The sequence below is a fragment of the Esox lucius genome, chromosome 20 (genome assembly GCF_011004845.1).
Source record: "Esox lucius isolate fEsoLuc1 chromosome 20, fEsoLuc1.pri, whole genome shotgun sequence".
Lineage (NCBI taxonomy): Eukaryota > Metazoa > Chordata > Actinopteri > Esociformes > Esocidae > Esox > Esox lucius.
In genome coordinates, this window is record NC_047588.1 from 532,932 (window position 1) to 559,206 (window position 26,275).

General features: G+C 38.8%; 1 protein-coding gene and 1 long non-coding RNA gene across 4 annotated transcripts in view; one reads left to right on the forward strand and one right to left on the reverse strand.

Annotated features, from left to right (window-relative positions):
- LOC105007201 (transcription factor HIVEP3) overlaps positions 1–26,275 on the forward strand; it is a 157,099-nt gene that overhangs the window by 66,622 nt on the left and 64,202 nt on the right. The gene's annotated exons all lie outside the window — the stretch shown is intronic.
- LOC105007202 overlaps positions 2,899–26,275 on the reverse strand; it is a 33,728-nt gene continuing 10,351 nt past the window's right edge. The window contains exon 3 of the long non-coding RNA XR_827518.3: positions 2,899–3,037. This is a non-coding gene — a long non-coding RNA (uncharacterized LOC105007202). The remainder of the gene's footprint in view (positions 3,038–26,275) is intronic.

Consider the following 26,275-nt stretch of genomic DNA (forward strand, 5'->3'; position numbering starts at 1 on the left):
GCCCTCCTGTTCTCCACACATTACTGTATTAACTGCACCTGTTTGAACTCGTTACCTGTATAAAAGACACCTGTCCACACACTCAATCAAATAGACTCCAACCTCTCCACAATGGCCAAGACCAGAGAGCTGTGTAAGGACATCAGGGATTAAATTGTAGACCTGCACAAGGCTGGGATGGGCTACAGGACAATAGGCAAGCAACTTGGTGAGAAGGCAACAACTGTTGGTGCAATTGTTAGAAAATGGAAGAAGTTCAAGATGACGGTCAATCTCCCTGCTGCAGTGTGTGCAAACCTGGTGAAGAACTACAGGAAACGTATGATCTCTGTAATTGCAAACAAAGGTTTCTGTACAAAATATATAGTTCTGCTTTTCTGATGTATCAAATACTTATGTCATGCAATAAAATGCAAATTAATTATAAAAAAATCATACAATGTGATTTTCTGGATTTTCTTTTTAGATTCCATCTCTTATAATTGAAGTGTACCTATGATAAAAAAAATTACAGACCTCTACATGCTTTGTGAGTAGGAAAACCCGCAGAATCGGCAGTGTATCAAATACTTGTTCTCCCCACTGTATGTAATCCAGCCTCTCCCCAAAAGCCCTGAAAAAGCAATCCCAAGAAAGTGCTCCATGTTTGGGTCCAGGTATTTTTCCTTCTTATCCTCTATCCCAAATTAAAGCAGCTGTGTTTATTCAGCAGTCAGCCAGGTAGGGAAAGACTGTGGCTTAGTCACCACGAAGTTTGGGTTTCTCATTCTCCGAGTCAACATTCTTATGCTAAATTGCAGTGCACCCTTAAAAGTTCCTACCTCTGCCCTTTGAGCTGAATGATGGGCCCAACGGCCAATAGGGAAGCTGTATGTGAGTGATTGAGGTAGCGTCCCAGGAGAACGGTACGGTCAGGCACAAAGTGTTCCTGGCGGGGTTCTGATTTGGTGTTAGATGCCATATTTCAGTCTGACAACAACACCCCCCGGGGGGACCGGCTAGAGGGCTATGAGAGTTACAGTAGGCTGCACTGAGCTCAGCTCTGCTACTCTTTCTTCTTCCTCCTTTAACTCTCCTACAGTGAAACTACACAGCGTTCTCAAAAGACATACTACAACCTGTTTCCAAAAAAGTTGAGGTGCTCAAATTGTACAAAAACATATGGGTAACCCTTCAAATTACAGCCTTTTACTTACAGGGTAGTTCCCATGTAACTATGTAGCAACAAGATTGTAAGTACGTGGTAAGAATGGGTAGTTATGTAGGAACAAGGTGTTACATGTAAGAATGATAATCCTCCATAACAACTTAGTAAACAGGTGGAAAAAAAGCTATTTTGAAAGTATATAATTGTCATTCTTATTTGTGCTTATGAATTTTCCATTTAAATGTGACTTTACTAATTATTTTACTGCAAGTTTGTCCACAGAATTAAGGGTTTAAGAGAAAAGACAAATTATGCGCACACTGTAAAAAAATATTATACAATGTTAAGTCAAACCAAATCTATTAACTTCTGATTAAGTTATTTCAACCCAATTAAATGACGAATTTGCATTTAATAATTAATCAAATTAACTTCAAATCAATGTGTTTGAAGAGCTTTTGTTAGTTGTAACAACTATAATACTATAGTTGCTTTAACAAATTATTAAGTGGAGAGAACTCATTTGATAGTTAAAACAATAAAGCGGTTAGTGTATTCAACTCTCGTGGTTTAGTTGTTTTAACTTTCCCCATTTGTTACCCAGTTGCATTGACTTGACTTAACCTTTGAAGTTGTCAACTTCTTAAACTCTAAAGAACTGGACACATTTTTCTAAAATATAGATGCATTTCAAAAATGTAGTTTTTCAGATAAAACAAATGTATTTAAACAGTTCAATAATAAAATGTTTCCTGTGCAATAAATTGTTCCAATTGTTTATGCCAAAATAAAAAGGGCACTTAATGTCAAAACATTTTTCAAGTTATTGTTCATTATAACTTCATGTTCCATGTTCAGACTAAAACAAATACAAGTGCATAAAAGCTCCAATAAAGGGAGATACGATTTGCCTGTTCTTGAAAAAGCGACAAACACAAAACAATGCATTGTTGGATGTAAACACTCAATATTATTTGTTAAACAATACGCACTATAAAGGGAAAATCTCTGTTGACACAGACGCCAAAAGAACTTGACATTATTTTATGTTAAAAAACAACTTATTGACATTGGAATTTCCATTGTACAACAGCTAAAATCACAAATTTGCTTGTTCTTGAATCGTAAAAGCAACAAACACAAAACCATGTATATTCTTTGTGAAACAACTATACTCAATAAGGGAAAAGGTGCTCTGTTGAAACAGACACCAAAACAACTTGACGTTCATTTGGAAAAAAAAAAAATTGACATTAGAATTTTCATTGTGCAACAGCTGAAATCACAATGTATTTTAATGGCAACAAGTTTAATATTACTATTAACCATCTGAAACTGGAAGTCCTTAAGTAAAAAAACATCAATCAGATGTTTTAATAAACGCTAAACTGGTATACAAAAAAGAAAAGTGTTTACCTTAGTGTTTACTGGTATACAAAAAAGAAAAGTGTTTACCTTAGTGTTTACCATGTTCTTAGCTCTATTAAAGGCTTTTTAACGTAATTTGCCTTATTTAGCTTTTTTGATACTGTGTACCCTTCATTGGTCATACATTTTCCTTTGCTTTTTTGTTGACAGTTTCAGTGCTTAAGCATGTTGTTGCGAAGGCTATTTACCCTGGCAGAGCAGCCCTCACCCCCAAAGTTCATGATAATTTTCTGAATCACCTCAAATGTGTATTTTAACTCCTTCGGGTAATCAATGTTAAGAGCATACAGCAGATCCATCATTACTGCAAAGGCATTGGGGATATCCCTCAGTCCATGGCAGGCAATTTGTTCTTCCAGCAACATCACTCATGTTCTGGAAGAACACTTCAGGACCTTCAGTACTTTGAATTTGTAATCTGATGTTGACGCCTTTGGTGGTCAGGTCTTTTGGATCAGTGGGCTAAAGGGACCAGAAAAGGGAACACAAAACAACCAATTAATAATATTTGTACAACATGCCCCAAAGTGCATTTTATTCCAACACGTTAACCCTTAGCAATCGACATCCGCGGCACATTGTTTACATGTCATTAAATAAAACAAATATGCACATTTTAGAGTGACTTTTTATTGTGGCCACCCAAAGGCACACCTGTGCAATAATCATGCTGTCTAATCAGCATCTTGATATGCCACACGTGAGGTGTATGGATTATCTTGGCAAAAGAGAAATGCTCATTAACACAGATTTAGACAGATTTGTGAACAGTATTTGAGAGAAATAGGCCTTTTGTGTAGATAGAGAAAGTCTTAGATCTTTGAGTTCAGCTCATGATAAATGGGGGCAAAAACAAAAGTGTTACATTTATAATTTTGTTCAGTGTAATTACAATGTACACTCACCTAAAGGATTATTAGGAACACCATACTATTAATGTGTTTGACCCGCTTTCGCCTTCAGAACTGCCTTAATTCTACGTGCTGAAAGCATTCTTTAGAAATGTTGGCCCATATTGATAGGATAGCATCTTGCAGTTGATGGAGATTTGTGGGACATCCAGGGCACGAAGCTCCCGTTCCACCACATCCCAAAGATGCTCTATTGGGTTGAGATCTGGTGACTGTGGGGGCCATTTCAGTACAGTGAACTCATTGTCATGTTCAAGAAACCAATTTGAAATTATTCGAGCTTTGTGACATGGTGCATTATCCTGCTGGAAGTAGCCATCAGAGGATGGGTACATGGTGGTCATAAAGGGATGGACATGGTTAGAAACAATGCTCAGGTAGGCCGTGGCATTTAAACGATGCCCAATTGGCACTAAGGGGCCTAAAGTGTGCCAAGACAACATCCCCCACACCATTACACCACCACCACCAGCCTGCACAGTGGTAACAAGGCATGATGGATCCATGTTCTCATTCTGTTTACGCCAAATTCTGACTCTACCATCTGAATGTCTCAACAGAAATCGAGATTCATCAGACCAGGCAACATTCTTCCAGTCTTCAACTGTCCAATTTTGCTGAGCTTTTTCCTATTTGTAGTGGAGATGAGTGGTACCCGATGGGGTCTTCTGCTGTTGTAGCCCATCCGCCACAAGGTTGTGCGTGTTGTGGCTTCACAAATGCTTTGCTGCATACCTCGGTTGTAACGAGTGGTTATTTCAGTCAAAGTTGCTCTTCTATCAGCTTGAATCAGTGGGCCCATTCTCCTCTGACCTCTACCATCAACAAGGCATTTTCGCCCACAGGACTGCCGCATACTGGATGTTTTTCCCTTTTCAGACCATTCTTTGTAAACCCTAGAAATGGTTGTGCGTGAAAATCAGTAACTGAGCAGATTGTGAAATACTCAGACCGGCCCGTCTGCCACCAACAACCATGCCACGCTCAAAATTGCTTAAATCACTGTTTGGAGTTCAGGAGATTGTCTTGACCAGGACCACACCCCTAAATGCATTGAAGCAACTGCCATGTGATTGGTTGCTTAGATAATTGCATTAATGAGAAATTGAACAGGTGTTCCTAATAATCCTTTAGGTGAATGTATAGCATTTACTGTATTCCATTATGCTTTACCAATTTTTCACAAAGTTTTTCCTGCCAATAAAGCAATATACAGTGGGGAGAACAAATATTTGATATACACTGCCGAGTTTTTCTTTATCATAGGTACACTTCAATTATAAGTAAAAAAAATCCAGAAAACCACATTGTTTGATTAAGTAATTAATTGCATTTTATTGCATGACTTACGTATTTGATAAATCAGAAAAGCAGAACTTAATATTTGGTACAGAAACCTTTGTTTGCAATTACAGAGATCATATGTTTCCTGTAGTTCTTGACCAGGTTTGCACACACTGCAGCAGGGATTTTGGCCCACTCCTCCATACAGACCTTCTCCAGATCCTTCAGGTTTTGGGGTTGTCGCTGGGCAATACAGACTTTCAGCTCCCTCCAAAGATTTTCTATTGGGTTCAGGTCTGGAGACTGGCTAGGCCACTCCAGGACCTTGAGATGCTTCTTACGGAGCCACTCTTAGGTTGTCCTGGCAGTGTGTTTCGGGTTGTTGTCATGCTGGAAGACCCAGCCACGACCCATCTTCAATGCTCTTGCTGAGGGAAGGAGGTTGTTGGCCAAGATCTTCCCTTCAATACGGTGCAGTCGTCCTGTCCCCTTTGCATAAAAAGAATCCCCAAAGAATGATTTTTACACCTCCATGCTTCACGGTTGGGATGGTGTTCTTGGGATTGTACTCATCCTTCTTCTTCCACCAAACACGGTGAGTGGAGTTTAGACCAAAAAGCTCAATTTTTGTCGCATCAGACCACATGACCTTCTCCCATTCCTCCTCTGGATTATCCAGATGGTCATTGGCAAATTTCAGATGGGCCTGGACATGCGCTGGCTTTAGCAGGGGGACCTTGCGTGTGCCGCAGAATTTTAATCCATGACGGCGTAGTGTGTTACTAATATTTTTGCTGGAACCCAGCTCTCTTCAGATCATTGACCAGGTAGTTCTGGGCTGATCCCTCACCTTCCTCATGATCATTGATGCCCCACGATGTGAGATCTTGCATGGAGCCGGAGACCGAGGGAGATTGACCATCATCTTGAACTTCTTCCATTTTCTAATAATTGCGCCAACAGTTGTTGCATTCTCACCAAGCTGCTTGCCTATTGTCCTGTAGCCCATCCCAGCCTTGTGCAGGTCTTCAGTTTTTTCCCTGATATCCTTACACAGCTCTCTGGTCTTGGCCATGTGTGGACAGGTGTCTTTTATACAGGTAACAAGTTCAAACAGGTGCATTTAATACAGGTAATGAGTGGAGAACAGGAGGGCTTCTTAAAGAAAAACTAACAGGTCTGTGAGAGCCGGAATTCTTACTGGTTGGTAGGTGATCAAATACTTATGTCATGCAATAAAATGCAAATTAATTATTAAAAAAATCATAATGTGATTTTCTGGATTTTTATAAAAATTACAGACCTCTACATGCTTTGTAAGTAGGAAAACCTGCAAAATCGACAGTGTATCAAATACTTGTTCTCCCAACTGTATCTACATTTGGAAACACAACATTTTATGAGATTGGCATATTGGGCAATTATCATTTGGTGAGCACATTACAACACATTACAAAGTGAGCCAGGCACCTTTTGGATATGCCTTCTAATGTTAAAGTTAAATTGTCTTCAACAACGGTAAAATCTGACACTCGTATTTGTTTCGCTTATCCGTTTCATTTTTCAGCTGTAATACTGATAGTAGCCTACATTGGAGTGCTTTCTATTTTTTTATGTGGCCGCCTATTTTCGAGGAGAAGCAGTGGGGGCTAGGACAGCTTTTGGCTTGATTCCTAACATACCTCTATAATCAATTCATACATTTTGTGATAGATGTCAACGCAGCTTTTGGTTTGGCAAGAACTGATTGCCCAAAGCGTGCGTTGGCATGGTGAAAAGTTGCGCAAAGCAGAGAAATGCGCATTATCTTTCTTTTCTCTTGCAATAAAATAATTTGTAAAATCACATTTAAATGGTAAATTAATAAGCAGGATTAAGAATGACAATGATATACTTTCAAAATGGCTTTTTTATCACCTGTCTGTTTACTAAGTAGTTTTGGAGTATTATCGTTCTTCGTATAAGTACACGTAACACCTACATTGTTACCATGTTCTTACCCTGTAAGTAACGGGCTGTAATTTGAAGGCTTACCAGCATATGCCCACTTTGAATTTGATGCAAGCAACACGTCTCAAAAATGCTGGGACTGGGGCAACAAAAGACTGGAAAATGTGTGCAATGCTAAAAAAACACTGGTGGAACAACTCACAATTAATTAGGTTAATTGGCAACAAGTCACTAACATGATTGAGTATCCCAGAGAGCTTTCCAGAGAGGATGAGTCTTTCAGAAGTAAAGATGGAGAGGGGTTCACCACTCTGTAAAAGACTGCGCAGGCAAATAGTGCAAGCATTTAAATATAACATTTCTCAATGTAAAATTGCTAAGTATTTGGGGATTTCATCATCTACGGTACATAATATAATTAAAAGATTCATAGAATCCAGAGAAATCTCTGTACACAAGGGACAAGGCTGAAAGCCAATATTGGAGGGCTGTGATTTTGGCCTTAGGCGTCACTGAAATAATAACAGGCACAATTCTATAGAGGAGATCACTGCATGGGCTCAGGAACACTAATGAAAATCTTTATCTGTGAAAACACTACATTTCTGCATCCAAAAATGCAAGTCAAAACTCTACCATGCAAAGAAGAAACAATATACTGTTAGGTCCGGAAATATTTGGTCACTGACACAATTCATCGTTTTGTCTCTGTACGCCACCACAATGGATTTGAAGTGAAACAATCAAGATGCAATATGAAGTGCAGACTTTCAGGTTTAATCCACGGGGTTGAACCAAAATATTGTATGAAATTTTTAGGAATTGCAACCATTTTCATCCACAGTCCCCTTATTTCAGAGGCTGAAATGTAATTGGACAAATTAACAAAATCATAAATAAAATGTTCATTTTTAATACTTTGTCAAGAATCCTTTGCAGGCAATGACTGCTTGAAGTCTGGAACACATGGACGTCACCAAAAGCTGGGTTTCCTCCTTTGTGATACTTTGCCAGGCCTTTACTGCAGCTGTCTTCAGGTGAAATGCATGCTTGATTGGGTTGAAATCAGGTGATTGACTCAGCAATGGCAGAATATTTCACTTATTTGCCTTAAAATCTCCTGGGTTGCTTTCAAAGTATGTTTTTGTCCAAGTGAAGCATTGTCCAATCAACATCACGGAATTTGTCTGAATCTGAGCAGACACTATATCCCTATACACTTCAGAATTAATCCGGGTGCTTCTGTCTTGTGTCAAATCATCAATAAACACTAGTGACCCAGTGCCATTGGAAGCCATGCATGCCCATGCCATCACACTGCCCTCCACCCTGTTTTACAGATGATGTGGTATGCTTTGGATTTGGATCATAAGCCTTTCCTAGCCTTTTCCATACTTTTTTTCTTTGGATGTGAATACCCTAATATTAAAGCTGAGAGACTGAACTTTCATATTAATTATATAAGCCCATATTCATTATTTAACTGTAACTTAGTAAAACAGAGAATATAACAAAACCTTGTCAGTGTCAAATTATTTCCGGACCTGACTGTATAAAAAAGATCCAGAAACGCCATTGCCTTCACTCGGTCCAAGATCATTTAAGATGGATTGAGGCGAAGTGGAAAACTGTCCTGTAGTCTGACACATTATTTTTTGTGAATCATGGACACTGCGTCCTCTGGTCTATGGAGGGACCATCCAGCCTTTTTATCAGCGCACAGTTCAAACGCCAGTGTCCGTGATGGTATGGGAGTGCATTATTGCACATGGCATGGGAGACTTGCACATCTGTGAAGGCACTATTAATGCTGAACAATATATACAGGTTTTGCAGCAACATATCATGAGCTTAGAATTATAAGGTTCCATCTGTGTTCAATATGATTCAGAGATATTGAGCATCAAAGATTTCATATCCCTGTTAGCAAAGGTTTTACATAGTATATATATTTTTTTTATAGCTTAACAAGGCCCTCACCCTAGTTGTACGTAGAGTAAGACATATCAAAATCAAGGGGCCAGTTCTTTTTTGGAATAGTTCAAATGCAGATGGAACCTTATAATTCTGAGAGCTCTGATCCTGTTCCATCTCACCATCACAATGTAAAACTTTCAGTTTCAAGGGATAAAAATACCCATTTTGCAAACTGAATACATTAACACCAAAAAAATAAATCCAAAACATACACTACATGTGAAAAAAATACATAAAACTATCATTATTATTACTTTTCATTTAAGCAGGCATGTACTTCCACACAAAATATTATTTAAAGTACTGCCTGAACCCACCCCCTTCTCTCTGTCTCTGCTTCGGTCCTGCCTCTCTCTGTTTACTCTTTGGCGTTATTTGTCTCTTTTGCTCTCTTTCTCATTACTGGTCATTTTATCTCTCCTGCTGTATGTGTCCATGCTTCATGATCATAATCCGAGCCTTCTCTCTTATCCATTTTATAGTCACAATTTCTATGACGAGTTAGCTACTACAGCAAGTCTACTAAGTGCTTTTTATAGCTGGCCGTTATTGAAACATGGCCATAATGACTGCACTCCTGAACACATAAAAGCTCAAAAAGTATCTAGATTTGTTAGCTAGTTAACTAGCTAGTGAGCTGACGATATCATTAGCTAGTTATTAAGCCAGCTAGCTGCAGATCTAGCTGCTAGGTGGATAGCTAAGACGATTATAAGTTTACTTAGCTAGCTAACGTTAACTTGCAACTTCGCAACTTGATGGGCAGCTATATTCACCTTAGCTAACCGGGCTATGAACATTTGCTAGCGAGTTAGGACCAGGTAATTAACAGAGGTTAGCTTGCAAGCTAGTGGGTTAGCTATCTACTTTAGCTATCAACTTTGCATACTATTAACAAACCACAATATAGCTAACTAATATGCTTCAACTTATGCTTCACCACTGCGATCTCTTTTTAACAAATCATCAATAAATTAATTCAATGTTAGGTTTCTAATGGTATTGTGAAATTTGCAAACTATCCCCAGTCAACAAGCTAACACACAAACTAGCACAGCTAAACGTACATGGTTAAAAGATGGATTATGATTGGTCCTCCCATATTCATTGAAGCTTTTTCAGGGAAGGCCTTGCTTATTTCAGCAAGACAATGCCAAACCATATTCTGCACGTATCACAACAGCATGGCTCCATAGTAAAAGAGTCTGTGTGCTCCTCCTCCTTCCATGACTTTTCCTAAATAAGCGTCTATTACATTGTTCCGTTGTCAGAATTCTAAACTCACAAATAGAAAACTATTTAGAGACTATTTATCAGGGGTTTTCACACCGTTTTCTAACTTAATCCACCAAAGGCACACGCTACTTAGCGTTGGTACCAGGGTCCGAAATTAACACCCGCCAAATGCTCATAGATTTTCTGTTGGGCGAGTACATTTCTGAAGCTATCCTCCACACTGGCAGATAAATGTTTGTACTAAAATAGTTACGTAATAAAATCTATCATGATGACTCTGAGGAAATTACGTTTGCATTACGATTAAATCCACCCGTAACTTCAGTGAGAAGAAATGCGTGCATTTTTGAAGGAATACGGTACTAAAGAGCGGAGTTCGCGGTCCGAATGGCAGTCTGGTCTTAAACTTGTTTTTCGGATCTTTGGCAGAATTGTCTGGTAGCTACTAGCTTGAGCCCTAGTAAGATAATTGTTTCTCTACAGTGTCTATAAGATGCCTTGTTTAAAAGTTTGCTATGGTAATGCTGCTGTCTGCGTTTACATTTTGTGAATAATTAGACAAGTGCCCTTTTGGATGCCCCTATGGTATTTAAAATCTGATAAGGTGCTCTCTATGGTTTCCGAGTGTGCAAGAAAACATGATTAAGTGCTCTCCAAGGTACTCCTATGTGCAATGAAATGTGAAAAAAATGTGCCCTTCCGTGATGAAGTGCAGTAATGAGTGCCCTTCCAATGGAAACATTGTGAAGCAGTGTCCTCATGGGGGCTCCTATGTGTGAGGAAATGTGATAAATTGTCCTCCATGGTGCCCCTATGTGCAAAAAAACCATAATGAAGTGCCCTCTGTGTGCCCTTTCATTGGGGAAAACAGCGATGCAGTGTCCTCATGGGTACCCCTATGTGTGAGGAAATGTGATCAAGTGTCTTAGTGGGTGCCAATCCAATGGAGATAATGGGATGCAGTGACATGTAGGCTGCCCTACATGCTAGAAAATGTGTTGCCCTCCATGTACTCCTACATGCAAGACAATGTGCCCTCATGGGATACCTCTATTGTGGAAATTGCCCTCCTGGTGCCCCCTGTTTTTCTATATCCTTGTAAAAAATGGCAGCATGATTCTGCCCCAATTAAATTTCTGTTTGGAGCCAATAAACTCATCCAGATCGTTTTTAGCATGTAGAAGTTGAAAAGTTAGCATGGAGAAGTTAAATGTATATTTAGAAAGAAGAAAACATGTAAAAATTATCTGGATGAGTTTATTGGTTTCAAAAGAGAGTGGAAAGGAGGTAGAATCCTCTCTTGGGTGGAGTGCCTCTTTATTTTTTGTACAGTCCCCACACCCCTCTTTAGAATATTCATTTGTCAGTGGGTTTAGTGCAGTCTGAGCTGTAACCTTCACAACCCGCTACAGTGTGTGAGGTTGGTTACATAGCAATATGTGTTACATTGAAATTGTTTTGGTTTTTAAGCTGTAAACCATGTTATACAATCTGCTAGAGGATGCCTTGCTAGGTAGCTTACGTCTGTGCTAACTGGTGGACTTAATCCAACTCAAATCAAGCAGAAAGTGTAGTAATATCTTTAACTTTTATCTACAATGATTCCACCACACTGACTCTCCCTAACTTGACTATGATCCTCAATATACAGTTCAACTCGGGAGTTTATATATACACCTTAGCCAAATACATCTAAACTCAGTTGTTCACAATTCCTGACATTTAATCCTAGTAAAAATGCCCTATCTTAGATCAGTTAGGATTACCATTTTATTTTAAGAATGTGAAATGTCAGAATAATAGTAGATAGAATTATGTATTTCAGCTTATATTTAATTTTATCCCACTCCAAGTTGGTCAAACTTTTCAGGTAGCCTTGTACAAGCTTCCCACAATAAGTTGAGTGATTTTTGGCCTATTCCTCCTGACAGAACTGGTGTAACCAGTAAGTCAGGTTTGTAGGTCTCCTTGCTCGGACATGCTTTTTCATTTCTGCCCAAAAATGTTCTATAGGATTGAGGTCTGGGCTTTGTGATGGCCACTCCAATACCTTAACTTTGTTGTCCTTATGCCATTTTGCCATGACTTTGGAAGTATGTGTCATGTCATTGTCATTTGGAAGAAACATTTGTGACCAAGCACCAGTCCCTCCTGCAGCAAAGCACCCCCACAACATGATGCTGCATCCCCTGTGCTTCACGGTGGGGATGGCGATCTTAGGCTTGCAATTCTCTGTCTTTTTCCTCAAAACACAACAATGGTCATTATGGCCAAACAGTTTAAGTTTTATTTCATCAGACCAGAGGACAGTTACAACCCGGAGTCTGGATCTTATTTCGATATGGGACTAGTTTTACTGTGTATATAGATACTTTTGTACCTGTTTTCTCCAGCATCTTCACAAGTTCTTTTGCTGTTCTTCTGGGATTGATTTGTACTTTTCACAACCACGTATGTTCATCTCTATGAGACCGAACGTGTATCCTTCCCGAGGGGTATGATGGCTTTGTGGGCCCATGGTGTTTTTCATTTGCATACTGTTGTTTGTACAGATGAATGTGGTACCTTCAGGCATTTGGAAATTGCCCCCAAGGATGAACCAAACGTGTGGAGGTCTACAATTTCTATTCAGATGTCTTGGCTGATTTCTTTGGATTTTCTCATGATGTCAAGCAAAGAGGCATTGAGTTAGAAGGTAGGCCTTGAAATACATCCAGAGGTACACCTCTAATTGACTCAAATTATGTCAATTAGCCTATTGCACAATCAACATAGTGTATGTAAACCTCTGACCCACTGGAATTGTGATTTAGTGAATTATAGGTGAAATAATCTGTCTGCAAAATGTTTTGGAAAATTTACTTGTCATGCCCAAAATAGATGTCTTAACCAAACTTGCTAAAGCTATAGTTTAACATGAAATCTGTAGAGTGGACAAAAAATTTGTTGCAATGACTTCAACCTAAGTTTATGTAAACTTCCAACTTCAACTGTACATTCACAGTGACATTGTGTGTGTGTGTATATGTCTGAAAATCTGTCACATAATATATTTTTTTAAATCTTAACCAGGGTTTGGAACTGTTTCACTGTTTTACAATACAAGTCATGTATTACTAGTTTTCCTATTAGTGACCTCTTTTACCCCTTTATTTTAGCCAACCTTTAGGAAAACACAGCACAAGTGGTTTTGATCCTAAATAACTTCAATGTAAAAATTTCAAAGGACATCTGTAAAACATCCAAAACTATTATCTGGGCTATTCTCAGAACGTTTTGTTGCCACAATAATTATTTATTATTCCTACAGCTAAAACACTGAATGTGTATGCAGTATTTGCAGGGCCATTGTTCTCAGCTTCATGGGATTTTTTTTCCTCAGGAAATTAGCTTTAAAATAACAAACACATCCTTGGAGGATTTGTAGAATTTCAAGAAATTGTTTTAAAATATTATGAAGATGGAGAGGGGCCAAATCACCAAAAAAAAAATGTTTTGTGAGAAATGGACGTTTGGAGATAAAGGAGTTTCAAGAGGCTGGCTACAGTATGCTGAGGCTGTAATGATGAGTTGTTCTGTGTGACATAAAAAGGCAATTTATTATATCAGCCGGCAAAAAATATGCTTGGCTGGTGGATTTTTTCATCCACAGAACCACTATACAAAAATACATGAATGTGTTGAGAATTTGAGACCGATGAGTGTGTCCTACCTATAGTATTCTCTCTGCTCACTTTAGTACCTCAATCTACAAATACTTATGCTCTCTCTCATTCTCTCTATGTGATTCTCACTACTGTATCTTGCTCCCTGTTTCTTTCTGTTCTGATGCTGGCTTAAGGGGAATGGCCTCAAATCAGAAAACCTTCTTACTCAGTCATTGCGATAGCGACACTGTGCTATTTCCATCAATCTGTAGCGCACTCTGAGAAATTGTGCAAGTGTGTCAAGACCAGCAGGGCTGGGTTCCCTCTCTTAGCTCAGAAGTAGCTACAGTAGGAATGTCTAAATTACATTGAACTGAGAAAGGGAAATGTGTAGCTGGAGATCAAGTGGGCGGGAGAAACTAGCCGGGGAAGCGTGGCAGTAAAAAGACTAGAGAAGATGGCCTTGCCTATGCCCTGAAGGGTGTTGACATGGAGCGAGGTTCTCTTTGTCCTTTGTGTCCTTCGGTACTTGTATGTACAGTATGTGTGCGTATGTTTACTGTGTGTTTACATGTTTGTCTATTTCTCTTCATGCACACAAACACACGTGTAACATTGTGTATGTTTCAATATTCACAGATGCAATATTTGACACCTCAACATTATGCATTCCTGGAGAGTTGTTGTAAGACAATCAAGCCGGTAGCACTGCTCACATGACACGTAACGGACACACACAAACACACAATCATGTTTGCATGGATCTCAATAGTTCACAGATGCAGTATTTGACACTTTGACATTCGGTGCTTGGAGAGTATTATGAACGGTATTATATTTCTAAGATTTTGTTGGACATTGATGGCCCCCATTACTCCTTATTGTTGGCATGTTCCCATACACTAAAAATAAATCTACATTTTACAGAAACTAACTACATTTCTACAGTAGTTTTCAGTTTTTTTTATATTGTATACAAAACGTATTCAAAAGGTTTATGTCCATAGAATGTTTTTCTTTTTAATTTCAAGGTGACTCTGATAAGTTTTATATTTATGTGTAGATTTACATTCAAACTCTGTAATTCTGGGTACAAATTTAGCAAACTTTTTTTATTACATGAAACATAATGCATAGTTGTGTAGGCAGTTGGGGGGAATAACGCGCAGCAGCAGATTCAATTGATCTGTTTGTTGATGGGTAACACTTGATTAGGTCTACCAGTGAACCAATTTTGAATTCAAGTGGGTTAACATTTATTAATTTCAAAGTAGTTTAAAAATAATTTCTATTCATTGTGTTACTGAAATAGGCCTTCATCTACTGTTAAGAAACTTGAAAATTACAAACTGTCATTATGAAACTAAGCAAATCCACATTCTGGAAATTGTGTGAGTAATAAATATTGATGATTGTTGTTTTTATATTTTACTTAAAAGAAGTTAAGTCAACTTTATTTATATAGTGTTACAACACAACACAACTGATCCAATGTTCTTTACAGAGATAATATTGAACATTATACGTTTGCATATCCTGGCAGAAATTGGGATATTTTGGCAGTGATTTTAAAAATATGACTGATCATGCAAAACATTTTATTTTATTTTATTTAAGGATAGTGATCATATGAAGCCATTTATTATCATATAGTTGTTTGGCTCCTTTTTTAAATCATAATGATAACAGTAATCACCCAAATGGCCCTGATCAAAGGTTTACATACCCTTGATTGATTGGCCTTATTACAGACACACAAGGTGACATACACGGGTCAAAATGGCAAATAAGGGTGAATTATAAGCCTACACCTCTGGCTTTTTAAATTGCATTTAGTGTCTGTATATAAATAGTCAGTGAGTGTGTTAGCTCTCACGTGGATGCACTGAGCAGGCTAGATACTGAGCCATGGGGAGCAGAAAATAACTGGGATCTCTTGATACCAAACCATGGTCAGGTAAACCAAGAAAGATATATCAGCCAAAACTGCCAGAAGAATTGTTTAGGATGCCAAGAAAAACCCACATGTAACCTCAGGAGAAATACAGGCTGCTCTGGAAAAAAACTGTGGTTGCTTCAAGGAGTACTATATGACGATACTTGTACAAAAATGAGCTGCATGGTTGAGTTGCCAAAAAGAAACCTTTACTGTGCCAATGCCACAAAAAGCATGCACAGATGCGTACCTCGAAAATGCACCAGAAATAGTTGAAAAACCGTATAACCGTAAACAGTTTTGGTTTAGGCTTACTATAACCTAGCTACTGAAGGTTGTAACCAGTTAAGTTTTTGTCTATCCTGACCCGAAACGCATGCACGGATGCATACTTTGAAAATCCACCAGAAATAGTCGCAATATAACAGTAAACAGTTTTATATATAGGCTTAATATAGCATAGCTATTGAAGGTTACATCCAGCAAAGTTTTTGTATATCCAAAACAAATCATAATGCATAATTTGTTACAACTATGGCGAGATTTGAACGTGGGACTAGTTGTTTTCAGGTCTGCTTCTAACCACTACGCTATGTAACAAGAGTCAGTCATGTACTCTGGCACTTTAAGAGACATTTGCTCTTCTTGGCCGGCTTTGCTTACGCGTTCAGGCAAAAACTACTTTAAGCATCAAAGCATATATCCACCAAGAAAAACGCCTAGGTGTTAGGTAACCCCTTTCAAATTCATTTGCTGATGACGTTTTAGAATGTTTTGTCAAATACACACATTTCTTCTTTCTTTTAAAGCAAGTAATCTTTTCTTATAGTTGCCATGTTACCACACTGAAACAATTGCTATTGGATGTCTCAACGTGTTGCTCTGAGCATGATTGGTTAATCTGACTGTCATCCAGGAAACTGCCAATAGCAACTGTACGCGCCCCTCAACGGTCTAATTTCAAAATACATCTGTTTGTATGGGTGTGCTGCTGGTCTGCTTGGTTGGTCCAGTATTAATGGCTGTTAGGATTATTTTACACCTACCAGCTAAATTCTTATTTCGATTTAATTTGAGATGTCAACAGAGAACAAATGACTGGTTTATGGGTTGTCATATTTGGGGATTTAAGACAAAGTTATCCCTTGAAAAGAATGTGCAACCTATGTAGAGTAGACCGACTTATGGCGTGCAGTGTTCCCTGCGCTTTCTTTCAAGTTCAAACTGCCCGCAGAGGAAAAAATGTCCAAATGTAAGTTTGGCAGTTGGAGGGACCCGCAACCATTTTACACAACACGGTTCATGGTAAGTTAATCAGTGTTATGATAATTTTCTGAATAGGGAAAATTCACGAGAGCTACACAGGTTTTCTAACAGCTGTTGTCATAATGTTATTGACCGATTAAATTTTCTGTGTCAAGTTTTTAATCAGGTTAACTGACCAGGCTAGCCTAGCTTAGGGAACAAATTCGGCTAGCTACACTGAACAAAATTATAAACCATTGGTTTATGCGTTGTTCAGTGTAATTAAAACTTACTGATATACAGTGTGGCAAAAAAGTATTTAGTCAGCCACCAATTGTGCATGTTCTCCCACTTAAAAAGATGAGAGAGGCCTGTAATTTTCATCATAGGTACACTTCAGCTATGAGAGATAAAATGAGGGGGAAAAAAAAATCCAGAAAATCACATTGTAGGATTTTTAATGAATTTATTGGTAAATTATGATGGAAAATAAGTATTTGGTCAATAACAAAAGTTAATCTCAATACTTTGTTATATACCCATTCCTCTATGCAGATCTCCTCTAGAGCAGTGATGTTTTGGGGCTGTCGCTGGGCAACACGGACTTTCAACTCCCTCCAAAGATTTTCTATGGGGTTGAGATCTGGTGACTGGCTAGGCCACTCCAGGACCTTGAAATGCTTCTTACGAAGCCACTCCTTTGTTGCCCGGGTGGTGTGTTTGCGATCATTGTCATGCTGACCCAGCCACGTTTCATCTTCAATGCCCTTGCTGATGGAAGGAGGTTTTCACTCAAACTCTCACGATACATGGCCCCATTCATTCTTTCCTTTACACGGATCAGTCTTCCTGGTCCCTTTGCAGAAAAACAGCCCCAAAGCACGATATTTCCACCCCCATGCTTCACAGTAGGTATGGTGTTCTTTGGATGCAACTCCGCATTCTTTCTCCTCCAAACACGATCAGTTGAGTTTTTACCAAAAAGTTATATTTTGGTTTCATCTGACCATATGACATTCTCCCAGTCCTCTTCTGGACCATCCAAATGCTCTCTAGCAAACCTCAGACGGGCCTGGACATGTACTGGACACTGCAGGGGGACACGTCTGGCACTGCAGGATTTGAGTCCCTGGCGCGTAGTGTGTTACTGATGGTAGCCTTTGTTACTTTGGTCCCAGCTCTCTGTAGGTCATTCACCAGGTCAATCCCGCGTGTTTCTGGGATTTTTGCTCACCGTTCTTGTGATAATTTTGACCCCACAGGGTGAGATCTTGCGTGGAGCCCCGGATCGAGGGAGATTATTAGTGGTCTTATATGTCTTCCATTTTCTTATAATTGCTCCCACAGTTGATTTCTTCACACCAAGCTGCTTACCTATTGCAGATTCAGTCTTCCCAGCCTGGTGCAGGTCTACAATTTTGTTTCTGGTGTTCTTTGACAGCTTATTGGTCTTGGCCATAGTGGAGTTTAGAGTGTGACTGTTTGAGGTTGTGGACAGGTGTCTTTTATACTGATAAGTTCAAACAGGTGCCATTAATAAAGGTAACGAGTGGAGGACAGAGGAGCCTCTTAAAGAAGTTACAGGTCTGTGAGAGCCAGAAATCTTGCTTGTTTGTAGGGGAATACTTATTTTACAGAGGAATTTACCAATAAATTCATGAAAAATCCTACAATGTGATTTTCTGGATTTTCATTTCTTGGTTGTCTCTCAGAGTTGAAGTGTACCTATGATGAAAATTATAGGCCTCTCTCATCTTTTTAAGTGGGAGAACTTGCACAATTGGTGGCTGACTAAATACTTTTTTGCCCCACTGTACTTTTCTGAAGGAAGTCACTTTGCCAGTAGTAAGTCTGTGTTTTATGGCAGCTAAAATATTTTCAAATATTTTTATCAATTAATTGTCTGTAAAAAAGTTTGTTACTGTAGCTAGTAGCTGGCCAGTTTTCTCATCTAGTTATCATAGCTAGGCTGTCTAGTTAACAGCAATATATAATGAGTCACTATTTCAAGGACGTGAACAAGCTAGCTAGTTTAATATTTTGTTTCAATACATGCATGTTCTAAATACATGTTTTATTATTTTGAAAAGTAGCTGTAGTTTTGATTTCCTTTTCTCCATGGATATTATATGTTGTGGGATGTTGGTTATGGATGTGTAAGCATCTTCAACTTTATGGAAAGCGTAGCAGTTCACCTATTAATGTTATCATGGAAGACACCCAGCCATTATGAAAAGACAGGGATAGGGAGATATTCACAGCCTCTTCACAAAAAAGCAAAAATATAGTGGTTAATAGTCAGTGGGTATCATAGTTAAATTTTCTTCCTGTGGGACCATGCCCCTAGACTCTCCTAGATATAGGCCTCATTGCAATAATTTTGGTCCAATGGTATACAAAATCCTTGATTTGCCCCTCCCTATCACACCATTGTTGGCTTGATATGGTATTTCACATTAACACCTGCTTTTTTCCATCCAAAATGTGAACCTCGACAGATATTGTGTATATTGTTAGACCACTTAGGCTAGTCTTGTCCTTGATTAATTAATATTTTATTCAAATGTGAACCAAGCAATACAAGTTGGAGTGAACCAAAATGTATATGTTTAAGTTCCATGTACTTATATAATATATACATTCACTGATACTTCTTATTCTAATTCCAGAGACATGCTCACCCAGGCAAGGTGGTGATTCTCAGAGGGAAGAGTAAGTAAAAAAAAAAATTATCAGAGGATGAATGTGATTGTGAAGCAGTTATTTTTTAGGAAACAAAAGATGTGAAGGTTTTTTAGGGGTTTATTGTTATAAAGATCATACTAATTACCCCCATTTTTAAATCCTGATCAGTCCAACAGATTGAATGATACTGCTCTTGACATAGCAACCATCTTAGTCTCATCTAGTGTTCCTTGGAGTAAATTACCCACAACTGAAAAGGAACCAGGCAAGCCAAGTTCAGCTGGCCTGCGATTAGAAAGGATGAATGTTGTTGTTGCTGGCTGGTTTTGATCTGTGGTTTCCTGTGTGGCAGCCTGTCTATAACCGTTAAGCTATTTAAAAAGCAGGAATGGAACTTGTTCTTCAGCCATTACAATTTTGCTGAAATAACATGGAAAAACTTAATATTTATTAACGGGACTAAAGTGTACTCTTGTACAAAGATTACTGTAGATGGCTAGCTAATAGCAACAGTGAGGGGAAAACATGATTTGATCCCCTGCTGATTTTGTACGTTTGCTCACTGATAAAGAAATTATCAGTCTATAATTTTATTGGTAGGTTTATTTGAACAGTGAGAGACAGAATAACATCAAAAGAATCCAGAAAAAAACGCATGTCAAAAATGTTATAAATTGATTCGCATTTTAATGAGTGAAATAAGTATTTGATCCCCTCTCAATCTGAAAGATTTCTGGTTCTCGGGTGAGAACCAGAGCTCTTTGGCATCAACTCAACTCGCCGTGTTTGGAGGAGGAAGAATGCTGCCTATGACCCCAAGAACACCATCCCCACCGTCAAACCTGGAGGTGGAAACATTATGCTTTGGGGGTGTTTTTCTGCTAAGGGGACAGGACAACTTAACCGCATCAAAGGGACGATGGACGGGACCATGTACCGTCAAATCTTGGGTGAGAACCTCCTTCCCTCAGCCAGGGCATTGAAAATGGGTCATGGATGGGTATTCCAGCATGACAATGACTCAAAACACACAACCAAGGCAACAAAGGAGTGGCTCAAGAAGAAGCACATTAAGGTCCTGGAGTGGCCTAGCCAGTCTCCAGACCTTAATCCCATAGAAAATCTGTGGAGGGAGCTGAAGATTTGAGTTGCCAAACGTCAGCCTCTTAATGACTTGGAAAAGATCTGCAACAAGGAGTGGGACAAAATCCCTCCTGAGATGTGCAAACCTGGTGGCCAACTACAAGAAACATCTGACCTCTGATTGCCAACAAGGGTTTTGTCAAAAAGTACTAAGTCATTTTTTGCAGAGGGATCGAATACATCAGACGGATGGACTACGCACAACAGTAAGCAAGCATTATCGGTCCGCGTACAGTAAAGGCAATAAGTTACCTGATGACAGAAAACTATGAATTTTCTTATTTGTGACGCACACGCACCTGGCCATCCACGTGATGTAAAAGGAAATGTGATTAATCAGACCAGGCCACCTTCTTCCATTGCTCCGTAGTCCAGTTCTAATGCTCCCATGCCCATTGTAAGTGCTTTCGGCAGTGGACATGGGTCAGCATGGGCATCCTGACTGGTCTGCGGCTACGCAGCCCAATACACAACAAACTGCGATGCACTGTGTGTTCTGACATCTTCCTATCAGTAGCAGCATTATCCTTTTCAGCAATTTGAGCTACAGTAGCTTGTCTGTTGGATAGAACCACATGGGCCAGCCTTCGCTCCCCACGTGCATCAATGAGCCGTGGCCGCCCATGACCCTGTCGCCGGTTCACCTCTGTTCCTTCCTTGGACCAATTTTGAACTGCAGACTGGAAACTGCAGACTGGAAACACCCCACAAGGGCTGCAGTTTTGGAGATGCTCTTACTTATTTGTCTAGCCATCACAACTTGGCCTTTGTCAAAGTCGCTCAGATCCTTACACTTGCCCATGTTTCCTGCTTCTGACACATGAACTTTGAGGACAGAATGTTCACATTCTGCCTAATATATCCCTCCCACTGACAGGTGCCATGATAACGAGATTATCAGTGTTATTTACTTCACCTGTCAGTGGTCATAATGTTATGGCTGATTGGTGTATAAGCCATTAATAAGATATAAGTACATTTTAATCACAATTTCTAAACCTTACATTGTGATAAATATAGGTAGTATTAAATATATTCATTTATATCATATTTAATACTACCTATATGATACTTTAATCATCTCATCAAAGTACATTTATTAGACATTTCCCTCACTGGTGATAGAAAAACGTAGTAGATGCACTGAAAGAATGTCATCATCATCTGTCCTTTATTTAATTCTCAGTAGAACATTGAGGGAAAGACCCTCATGACCCGCAGACATGTCATAGCTGTGTAAGCACAGATGCAGCTAATAAAATGATTCAATGGTTGGTTTGATTTTGGTGTACCTATAATTATTTTTATAGCTACAACTGTGTTTTCCTTGCTATGATACATCTGTGAAAAGTGTCCATTGTTGTGAATCCACATCTTCCTACTTTTGGGTTTGCACATTTTTCTAATGGGCGTGCTGACATGCATTAGGTGCATATTTAAACTGGTAAATATTTCATATCTAGCACTCTCAAATCTGACATTACTGTGTTCACATTGCCAGAATGTCTCATAATGGCAAATGTCTGTACAGACTAGTTGGTTTAGGCTTGTTTAAAGGAATTGTAAAAAATGAAATCCTACTTTTTAAGGACTTTTCAGTGAATCTTAGTGTGTCATTTTCTCTTTTTCTTCCAGATGCACCATAAGTGGATCCAGCTGATTACTGGCAATTTGGAGGAAGATTGTTCTTCATATGCTATGTTGCACTGTCTCTTCTACAGTCACTGACAGAGTCATTGACCTGTTGTGCTATCTTTTGATTTTACTTTACTTTGTTTCCAACCCCACTTTAATTGAAACAGTGAAAATCATATAGGTGTTTCAATTTATTTAGCATTTCTTCAATGTTTTCAATTGAGTATATTTCACAGTAATCTTAAAGCTTATATTTTATGTGAATTTGAATAAACATCTGCTGTTAACCAATACAGTAGTTTAAATATTGAATGTTGTATTTCATTTAAGGTTTGTACTGTCATTTTACAAAATCTGAATCAATAAATATTGTATTTATATTGTATTTCTACAGGGTTTTACATTACTTTACATATTTAAGCAATAAATCTAAACACTATGAATGTGTTTAGTTACAGTTAAAGTTTGAGATGATTTTAAAATTGTTCTTTTACAATCTTTAGCATGTGTTAACACTTTATTGGAGGTGTTTCATCATAATTTAGTAAAAATCTATAAAACAACAGTTTCTCTGCAAAACCTTTAATGAAAATGTCTGTAAATTTCTTGTTTACACTTTATTTGAATAAGGATATTTTACTTTAATTTTACGTTTTTTGTTTGGCAGTCATAACTGTCAGTCATTTCACAGTTTTATACAATAAAATGTTTTTACATTGTATGACTGGTCATGTAGTCAACCTAATGTTTTGATCGGCCATTTGTTTGCCACTATGGCTTTTCTTTATCCTATAGTCACTTTGAATATTACTCTTTTAACTCTTTGGCGCGTACGATCACACCGGTGTGATCAATCTAGAGTGGTCCCTGAAGCGTACGATCACACCGGTGTGATTAGAACGTCATGTTTAGAACGCACCATTAGCATGCCTAGCTACAAGTAACGTAACAATGGCTGGTCAGACCGCGCTGTTATTTACTCACATTTAGGACAAATAGTGTTTATAACTTTATTTCCTGATTGTAATTGTTTCAAGACCATACTATGATATTAACCAGGTAGAAAGCATTCAAATCGGGACAACACTAATACACAAAAACAAATTATATTAGCGACTACTACCGATCAAAACCATTGCAAAAACTTTCTAGAAGTTACATTACCCGTTGTATGCATTTTATATAGTTTATTCATTTTCACTGCACTGAATTACTGGTCACGATTTGGTAGCTAGCAGGCAGCTGACGTTTGCTAGCGGTTAGCTGACGTTTTCTAGCTAGCTACAGTTATAAATCAACCAACTTTTGCAGCTCTTAGAATTTGAGTCAACGAGAGAAGCTTGCAATGCAATGCATTTAGTGTTCCTTACCTAGCAAGGTGATTGTTCAAATGCTGGCGTGAGTTCAAATGCTGGAGAGTACTGAAGTCACGTGCAAAAAAACTCACGCTGGGGGGTCGGTAAGGAATATTTGAAACTCACGCATGAAAAGGTTAAACATAAATTACAGGTATGAGCCTTAGAAAGTCATGTTAGCTGTTTTGCCCTATGATGCTCACAAGCTTCATAAGACACATCAACAGTGACCGTGTCAAAATTGCAATTGAAAGCAATGCTTGTCTTTTCTACACTCATTGATTACTTGATGATCTTTCTTAATGTTCTTTAAACTAGAAAAGGAACCAGGCAAGCCTAGTTCAGCTGCCATGCAATAAAGTGATAAACGCTGCCTTCACTGGATTTGAACACAGGTCTCCCACATGAGTGGCTGTGTCTTTAACCACTACACCACAGTGCTATATGTTTGCTGATTGTTGCTATAGCATCTCGACATTAGATCATTTTGTCACGCATTAACATCACGCCAAATTTTTATATTTCGCTAGACACCATTAAGCATTGTGTTAAACTGACTAATGTTTCTTGTTAAATTTACCTCCACCACAAATGGTATCTATGAAACGTATGGCCTTTGCCACAGGCTGTTTTAACAGCATGTCAGCCAGTAATAGGCTTACTAGTATCTAACTTACTACTTGAACTTAACACAAGCCAAAGCTATTTCATGGCGCAAAAATGTTCATTTTTCTTTCATTTGTGAACAATACAGTTATTGTGACAATCAGTATAGGTGTCGATAACTTACTTTTTCGTCAAGTGAAAAGATGAGAGAATCGTGGAAACCCCTACTTTTTTACTGCCCAAGGGTTTTTTAATCTAGCCTATATTACCCCAAAAAGCATACACCGATGCGTATTTCAAATTCCACCAGAAATAGCCTCAACAAAACCAACAATTTTATTTTAGGCTTACTATAACCGCTTACGCGGTCCAGCAAAAAAATACAATGTTTGTCCTTTCGGTGTGTTTATTATAAATCCTAGACCACATCCAAACCAGTAGTTCTGCTGGCAGTGTGCATCAATACCCAAACTCCTTGCTTTTGGCCAAATATTTAATCACAAAATGTTTCCACTAACCCAAATTCCTCCTAAAATAGAAAGGTTTGAGAGACCCTGCCATAGACCAACTCTATGTTAGGTTCTGTTAGTGGCAAAATTGTTTCTGTGGCAGTTTTATTTTTAGATTAGATTCAACATCGTCATTGAACAGTACAAATGGCAATACAAAATGTGCAATAAGGCAAATAAAGTGCAAAAATCTTACACTAATTAGGTATGTACAGTGGGGAGAACAAGTATTTGATACACTGCAAATTTTGCAGTTTTTCCCACTTACAAAGCAGGTAGAAGTCTTTTATCATAGGTACTCTTCAACTGTGAGTGACGGAATCTAAAACTAAAATCCAGAAAATCACATTGTATGTTTTTTAAGTAATTAATTTGCATTTGATTGCATGACATAAGTATTTGATACATCAGAAATGCAGAACTTAATATTTGGTACAGAAACCTTTGTTTGCAATTACAGAAATCATATGTTTCCTGTAGTTCTTGACCAGGTTTGTACACACTGCAGCAGGGATTTAGGCCCACTCCTCCATACAGACCTTCTCCAGATCCTTCAGATTTCGGGGCTGTCGCTGGGCAATACAGACTTTCAGCTCCCTCCAAAGATTTTCTATTGGGTTCAGGTCTGGAGACTGGCTTGGCCACTCCAGGACCATGAGATGCTTGTTACGGAGCCACTCTTAGGTTGCCCTGGCTGTGTGTTTTGTTGGTTTTGTCATGCTGGAAGACCCAGCCACGACCCATCTTCAATTCTTTTACTGAGGGAAGGAGGTTGTTGGCCAAGATCTCACGATACATGGCCCCATCCATCCTCCCTCAACACGGTGCAGTCGTCCTGTCCCCTTTGCAGAAAAGCATCTCTTAAGAATTATGTTTCCACCTCCATGCTTCAAGGTTGGGATGGTGTTCTTGGGGTTGTACTCATCTTTCTTATTCCTCCAAACACAGTGAGTGGAGTTTAGACCAAAAATATATTTTTGTTTCATCAGACCACATGACCTCCCATTCCTCCCCTGGATCATCCAGATGGTCATTGGCAAACTTGCACTGGCTTGAGCCAGGATTTTAATCCATGATGGCGTAGTGTTACTAATGGTTTTCTTTGAGACTGTGGTTCCAGCTCTCTTCAGGTCATTGACCAGGTCCTGCCGTGCAGTTCTGGGCTGATCCCTTACCTTCCTCATGATCATTGATGCCCCACAAGATGAGATCTTGCGTGGAGCCCCAGACCGAGCGAGATTGACCGCCATCTTGAACTTCTTCCATTTTCTAATAATTGCGCCAACAGTTGTTGCCTTCTCACCAAGCTGCTTGCCTATAGCCCATGTATAGTCCTGTAGCCCATCCCAGCCTTGTGCAGGTTAGGTCTACAATTGTATCCCTGATGTCCTTACACAGCTCTCTGGTCTTGGCCATTGTGAATAGGTAGCTGTCTGTTTATTGAGTGTGTGGACAGGTGTCTTTTATACAGGTAACGAGTTCAAACAGGTGCAGTTAATACAGGTAATGAGTGGAGAACTCATTACCTGTTTTTCTTAAAGAAAAACTAGCAGGTCTGTGAGAGCCGGAATTCTTACTGGT